This window comes from Pelodiscus sinensis, chromosome 18 (genome assembly GCF_052426305.1).
Source record: "Pelodiscus sinensis isolate ZL-2025 chromosome 18, ASM5242630v1, whole genome shotgun sequence".
Classification (NCBI taxonomy): Eukaryota; Metazoa; Chordata; order Testudines; family Trionychidae; genus Pelodiscus; species Pelodiscus sinensis.
In genome coordinates, this window is record NC_143069.1 from 17958612 (window position 1) to 17965816 (window position 7205).

Sequence of the window (7205 nt, forward strand, 5' to 3'; positions counted from 1 at the left end):
CCACTAGGCCATGCTGCTGGCCTCCCGCCTCTCCCCCAGGGCTTGGAGACAGACGGGAGGCTGGAGCCAGCCTGCGCAGAAGGGGCTGTAACGCTTACAGCACGTTCATGACACTGCCCCTGCGCAGCCCCTCTCAGATCCACACTCGGAACCCACAAGAAACACCCCAAGAGCAGAGATGAAACCGCCACTCACCTGCAGCCCAGCTTCCAGGAAGGGCAAAGCAAAAGCGGCGCTCGCGGATTCCAGCCCAGCCTGGCACCTGCTTCCTGAACTTTGGCCCCTTTCCTCCAAGATAGCAGGAGGCTGCTCTGGGCCTTTTGTGCCCACGACGGGGCAGAAAAGCAAACTCAGCTGTTGGTTCCATCTTGCGGGCAGAGCCCCGGCAGACAGTGGCAGGCGGGGGTATCGACTGACCCTCCAACCCAGGATATTCCCCCCACACCTGGATTCGCTTCCTAGTCATCCCCATCTCCCTGCACGATCCTTGTTTCTCATCCCGCCGGTCCGAGAAATTGTCAGAGCAGGTTGATCCCGACCTTGCCAAGGGCTTAGGTTACATCACAAGGCTTTGCCGCCACAGCTGGCTTGGCTTGGGTGTGTGGCAAAAGCCCCCCCGCCCCCCCCCCGCCCGCTGGCACAGCTATTCTGGCAAAGCCGCCAGGGCAAATGGCAACTCTGCCGAAAAGCATCTGCTGGCTTTAAGCTCCCTGCGAGCTGTTCTCATCGCTCAGCCATCACCACCACTGCCCTGCCTCTGTCCTGCTCCTCATCCCCGCCCCCACTCCTATCCCCTGCTCTCCTCCATCTCCTCCCCCTTCCCTTCTCCTGCCCCTCCCCATTTCCACCTGCCCTGCCCATCCCCGTCCTCTCCCTCCCCCCGTCTGTCCCCCTCTTATGTGAGGGCTTTGCTGGAAATGCCCCCCCCCCCAAGCCAGGGAGATCTCCCCTCCGGGAACAATTCAGCCCCCCCCATCTCGCTCCCTCCACTCCACAGTATTTCCTCCATTCCCCACAGTTGAAAATTGAGCTCCCCCATCCCCTCAGGTGACAGTCGGGCTCCCCCATACGCAGCTGCCTAGGTAGGCACCTCCGCAGCCAGAGCCTGCCCCTGGCGCCCACGTCCCCTCCCCGACTGCCTGTCCCAGGCGACCACCTGAACCTGCGTCCCCCATTCCCTCAGATCACAGCTCCCTCCCTGACCCTGCACCCCCCGACACCCCTCCCCCAGGCCAGACTCCTCTCTGGCACCCGCACCCCCTCCCCCAAACCCTCTGCTCCCCCTTCACCCAGGTCACAGCTCCCTCCCTGACCCTGCACCCCCCCGACACCCCTCCCCCAGGCCAGACTCCTCTCTGGCACCCGCACCCCCTCCCCCAAACCTTCTGCTCCCCCTTCACCCAGGTCACAGCTCCCTCCCTGACCCTGCACCCCTCTAGAGCCCCTCCCCCAGGCCAGAGTCCTCTCCTGCGCCCATACCCCCTCCTGGACCCTGCACCCCTATCCACCGCCCCAGATCATACCCCCCCCCTGCACCCAGGCTCCACCCCTAAGCTCCCTTCTGCACCCAACCACCCCGTCCCAGACCCCAAAGCCCTCGGTAGAAATGTGGCCCTTGATCAGTTGCCAAAATGGCCCCCCCATTACAAATTATTGACCAAGCCTGATCCAAATGTTTTTTGAAACATTGTTTAATGAGAATGTAAATACAATTCAATACAATTGGGAGGGTTGGGGGGAGGGGGACGCAGCTGCTGGCTCCTCAGCTCTTGCTGCTCTCACTGGGTGTCTTCCTGCTGCAAGGGAAGCAGAATCCGTCACATTCATCCCTGGGGACTCAGGGGAACTGGCCCCCCAGCATTTCCACCCTCCTCCCCCTGCTCTCTGGTCACCCCCCGTCAGGCCCGCAGGGTGAGCTCCTGACCCCCCCCCCCCCAGAGCTCCTGACACCTCGGCCCCCTCCTGCCTCCTAGGACAGTTTCTGTGTTCAGAGCCTCCCCCACCCCCAGGGACGCTCGCAGGGGCAGGAGGGATTCTGCCAGCAGGGACGTGGGGTGGGGGCAGCCTGAGGAAAGGGGCGGGGGACTCCCTGAGGGGATGGGAAGGAGACCCTGGCCCTGCCCCACTCTCCTGATCTGCTCCGGCTGCTCACCATGTATTCCAGGAGCTGATGGGCCTGCCCATGCAGGGCGTGGGCCAGGACCAGCCCGGCCTGGCTGTGGTGCCGCAGGGGGGAGCGGGCAGCGAGCAGAGCCTTGTCCAAAAAGCAATTCTCCTGCTCTGGTGTAAAGAGCTGCCCAAAGACCTGGAATCAAGAGCACAGGAGGTTTCAGCTGACGGCCCAGAGCCCGGCCCCAACTCCTGGGGCTAAAACAGCTTCCTCCTCCCCCAAACTCCCTTCCAGACCCTGCACCCAGACGCTCTCCTCACCCGGCACCCCAACCCCTGCCCCAGGTCACAGCTTCCTCCTGCCCCCAAGACCCTCCTACCCCCACGAGGGCCCCAGCCAGCCCCACCCCCGAGCCCTGCCCTGCCCTGGCAGCGCGTCCTTACCTCTCCCACCCTCACGCTGTTGCTGTGAGCCAGGACCCATCTTTCTTTGTAGTAGTGTCTGCACCACAGGTCCTCTGCCTGGTGGATGTTGAGGCCTGCAAGAGACACAACAGGGTCATTCTGCTGGCAGGTCTGAGCCCTTCCCCTCCCACGGGTCCCTGCAGGCATCCCTGGGCAAATGGAGGGGCACAGGGGGCAGAAGGGGAACACAGAGGGACGCATCCCCCCTTGGGCCAGTCTGGGGGAAAAGGGCTGGGTCCCCTCCCCCCGCCGCCGGCACCCTCAGGGTGTCCCTGGGGCCCAGGTCCCGGCTGGGTTCCTTACCCCTGTGGTGCAGGAGGAGTTGATACAGGCTGTGCACCCCCTCCCGGGCCAGCCGGCTGACGTCTTCGGATGGGTCCGAAATAAAAAGGCCCAGCTGGGCCACGTGGTGACCCATCCTCGGCCAGTCGGCGGAGTTCTGAGGGGAGAGAAGAGGGGGGGTCCCTCAGCATCCTGGGGCTGCACGTCCCATGCAAACGGCCGCCGAGGCGGGTCTGAGCTCGGGGGACGGACAGAGACACCTCCCGGGGCGGGGCGGGGCCGGCCTTGCGAGGAGACAACCCTGAGCAATGGCCCCGACTGAAGGGTCACTCCGGGGGTGGAACAAGGGGATCCACTGACGGCCACTCCCCAGTCCCCAGGCCCAGTCCCTCAAGAGCCCCCCTGAAGGGCCCAGGGTCGCCCCTCCCCGGGGAAAGGAGAACGCGGCCCATTCCCGGCCCATTCCCGGCCCTGCCTCTGCCTCCCGGGGACGCTCCCAGCCCCGCGCCCTGCAGCCCCAGACCCCCCGGCTCCGAGGTCACTTACGTCAAACCCCGGGAGGGTGGTGGCGACTCCCAGCAGGGCCGTGGTGCTGCCAAGGGCCCTGGCTCGCTCCTGGGGCAGGCGGGACTCCAGCCACGGGCTCAGGTGCTGGGGGGGAAAGAGGCAGGTCAGGACCCGTAGGGAGGTGCCGGTTCTGGGCAGAGCCTGGGGCTCCTCTCGGACTGTGCCCCCCCCAGCCACTGACACTGCTCCTCTCTCGGCCCCCCCCCGAGGAAGCAGGGACAATGGCCCCGTCCCCCCCACGGGGCTCACCTCCATTATGAGCTGCAGCCGGGCGGTGTCTGGGGACTCGGCGAGGAGGCTCGCCAGTAGGGCCTGGAGGTCGTAGGGAAGGGCCCGGATGAACTGCTGCAAGACAAGGGGGAGCCCTGGGTCAGAGGGGGGTTGGGGTTGGGGAATCCAGGCCACCCGCTGGCTCCGGGGTCCAGCCTAGAGCAGGGTCTGAGCCGCCTCGCAGAGCAGGGAGGAGCCCAGGCTGGGCATGGAAGGGACGGGCCCCCCGGGAGAGCAACGGGAACCCTGGAGGGAAGGATCCAAACCTGCAGCTTCTTCCCTCCCTCTGCCCCCCCCCCCAGGAGCTCCAGCCCAGCCCGGGAGCAGGGCCCGGAGGGACGTACCTGAGTGTGGATGGGCTCCTGCTGCCAGTCCCCAGACACTGTCTGTCCCACGGCCGCCGTCAGCAGGGGGCTCAGGAGCTGGGCCCGCAGGGGAGGCTGCAAGGTGCTGGCAGGAGAGAGGGGCAGAGACTGTTAATTCAGCAGCAGGAGACAGAGACTTTCCCACTTCCTGGCCAGGGGATCTGCTCTGGGGGGAGTCGGCGGGGGGGGGGGTCGGTACCTGAGGCTGCAGGCGGCGTTGAGGCAGTCGGCCAAGACCAGCGGGGGGGCGAGTCCTCCATGATCTCCTGGGAGACCCAAGGAGACAAAGGGGCGTGTGAGGCTGGGCCCCCAAGAGACGCTCACGCGGCCAGCGCCCCCACCCAGCAGGATCCAACCCCACTGCCTCCCACTGCCCTGTAGCCCCCCTGCCCGGCACAGGGCCCCTCCCAGCACCCCCCTCCCAAACCGGGACCAGCTCAATCCTTGTCCCCAGGCCGTCTCCTGCCCCTCCCTGCCCTGGTGACCAGCCTCTGAACCTCCTCATCCCTGCTCCCCAGGCGCATCCCCAGCAGCCCGCTCGGCTCCCTTCCAGCCCCCCATGGCCCGGGGAGACCCCTCCCTGTCCCGAATCCCCCTTCCTGTCCGGCACCCCAGACCTGCCCCATTTCTGTGTCCCTCCCTCCTCCAGCATCCCCACCCACCCTCCCCATGTCCACCTCCAGCCCTCCTGGCTCCACCCATCCCGTTTCCAGCACCCCCACCCGCCGCCATGGCCCAGGCAGACCCCTGTCCACCCCACGTATCCCCTCCCCTCCTCCCGGCTGCCGCGACTCGCTTACAACGATCCTGGCCATCATGGTGTCCTTGCAGCAGCGCGGCGCCAGGGTGTCCTCGCCCCTTTGGAGGGCGGCGAGGCAGGCGAGGGGGATGGCCAAGAGGAACCGCTGCAGGGCGGCTGGGCTCTGCACCCCAGAGAGAGTCTGTGAGCCTGGGGCCTGCCTGCCCCCCACGGACAGCTGCAGGGCTCAGGTCTCCCAGGAGTGGAGGTGGGAGCTGCTGGTTGTCCAAGCACCCACACTCCCCCCCCAACTGCTGCCTCAGGCTTGTGGGGGCCCAGCTGGTGCATGACAAGAGCCCCCAGCTTGGGGGGTCCAGGTCATGCAGGAAAAGGGGCCCCAGGGGGATCCCCAGGGACAAGCCCCTCCCGGAGGGGGGGGGGACGTGCTGGGAAGGGGCCGGACAATCTCGGGTCCCCCCCGTGTGGAGAAGGTTCCTACCGTGTCCCGGGTGTGGAGCTGCTCTTCGATGTCATAGATGGCCCCTTCCTCCACCCGGGAGTCCACCCGCTCCTGGCAGAGCTCCGCCGAGGCGCAGGGGGGCTCTGTGCGGGAGGGAAGGGACCAGGGTGACTCCAGCGGCCAGCAGGGGTCACGCGCCCCCATGTCAGGGACCCAGGGCAGGTTGGGCCCCACACGCCCCTCGCAGGGACCCATCCCCCTGCCACCCTCACATCTGCCAACGCCCTCAGCAGAGCCCCCACCAGGAACAAGAGAGCCAAGCAGCCCCCGCCCCCATCCATTGCCCTGGCTGCGGGGCAGACACTGGGGCTGCCCCCCCGGGGTACTGGGTGAGCCCCTGGGCCCAGCGTGTTCACGGCCCCTCACCTGGGTCTGAGCGGCTGCAGGAGGTGGCCCGGCTGCAGCTGGAGGCCCAGGCGCTGCTGCTGACGGACCTGGACCCACAGCTGCAGGGGCTGGTGCGGGGAGCGACGGGCTGGGGGCTCCCGGAGACTGGCAGGTCCCCGGGGGCCGGGCAGGGCGATGCCCCCTGGTGGTAATGGGGGCTGGGCTCCAAGGGCAGGTGTTTCTCTCCACAGAGGAGGCCCCGGAGCCACCCTACCCGGCTCCCCCGCTGGGCTGGGTCCCGCCTGCCCAGCCGCCTCTGGAGCCAGGTCCGGGGGGGCCTGGCCGGTGGGCGAGTCACCCCGAGCTGGTGGGATCCAGCTTCCCCGCCCGCGGGGACGGAGAAGCTGCTCCCCACCGGCCCTGGGGCCATCTTCAGGGCTTTCTTGAACCACAGCCGAAAACGTTTGGCCATGCTGGAAATGAGGGGAGCAAAGGGGAGCTTGGGGCGCAGCCTGATGAACGAAATCCAGGGGTTCCAGCTCCCCAGAGCGACTGCCGCCAGCCCCCAAATGGCCCCTTGCTTATCGGTTCGGTCTTGCACAGGCACTGCAAGGACCTGAGGGTATGTCTACACTACCCCGCTAGTTCGAACTAGGAGGGTAATGTAGGCATACCGCACTTGCAAATGAAGCCCGGGATTTGAATTTCCCGGGCTTCATTTGCATAAGCGGGGAGCCGCCATTTTTAAAACCCCGCTCGTTCGAACCCCGTGCAGCGCGGCTACACGGGGCACGAACTAGGTAGTTCGAACTAGGCTTCCTAGTTCAAACTACCGTTACTCCTCATTCCACGAGTCTCCTGCCCATCAACAGCCCCTTCTTGGCCAATCAGGGGAGAATCTAAGGTGTGGGGGGTGGAGCGTTCTCCCCAAAGACACCGGCATAGACTTGTTCCAGCCCCACCTCCCCAGTCCCCACAATGGGGGCTGCATCCCCCACCCCACGGCTCCTGCAAACCACCCCCCGTCCTTCAGCTAGTCTGTTGGGTCCCAAGCTGGGGGAGGCAGCAAGGGAAGGTCACAGAGGAGGCAAGAACAGAGCAGAAATGTGGGGGGATGGAGGAAAAGGGAAACCAACCAGGAGAAAGCCCCAGTGGCGCTAAGGACGCAGCCCAGGTGAGGAATCACCTTCTGGCCCTTGACCGAGGGCTGGGCCTGCCTGGAACCCAGCCGGCCCCGGGTGGGATCCAACCCCTGGGGGCTCTTACCTTCGTCACAAAGGTGTCGGGATGTGGAACTCACAGAACGCGAACGAACCGTGAGGAGGAGACGCACCAGAGCTAAAGCAACCGGGGGTCTCCAAAGTCCCCTGGGCCCGCCCCCCGCTTTTATCAGCCTGAGATGTGGGTCCCTCTGTGAGGTCATCACCTCCCCACCTGCCCTTTGCCTTATATGCTGAGGGCTGCCCAAAGCCCCTGTGAGGTCACCGCCCCCCCCTCACCCTGCCAGGCAAATGTCCTGCCTCTGGCCACCCCCCTGGGAAGTTTGAGCCATTACTAGGGG

General features: G+C 66.2%; 1 long non-coding RNA gene across 1 annotated transcript; it reads right to left on the reverse strand.

Annotated features, from left to right (window-relative positions):
• Nucleotides 1-2588: 2588 nt before the first annotated feature.
• On the reverse strand, nt 2589-4140 carry LOC142824075 (uncharacterized). Its single transcript, XR_016347077.1, has 3 exons — nt 4038-4140; nt 3673-3768; nt 2589-3507 (listed from the first exon to the last, which is right to left on the reverse strand). It is a non-coding gene; the product is annotated as an uncharacterized LOC142824075 (long non-coding RNA).
• Nucleotides 4141-7205: the final 3065 nt, after the last annotated feature.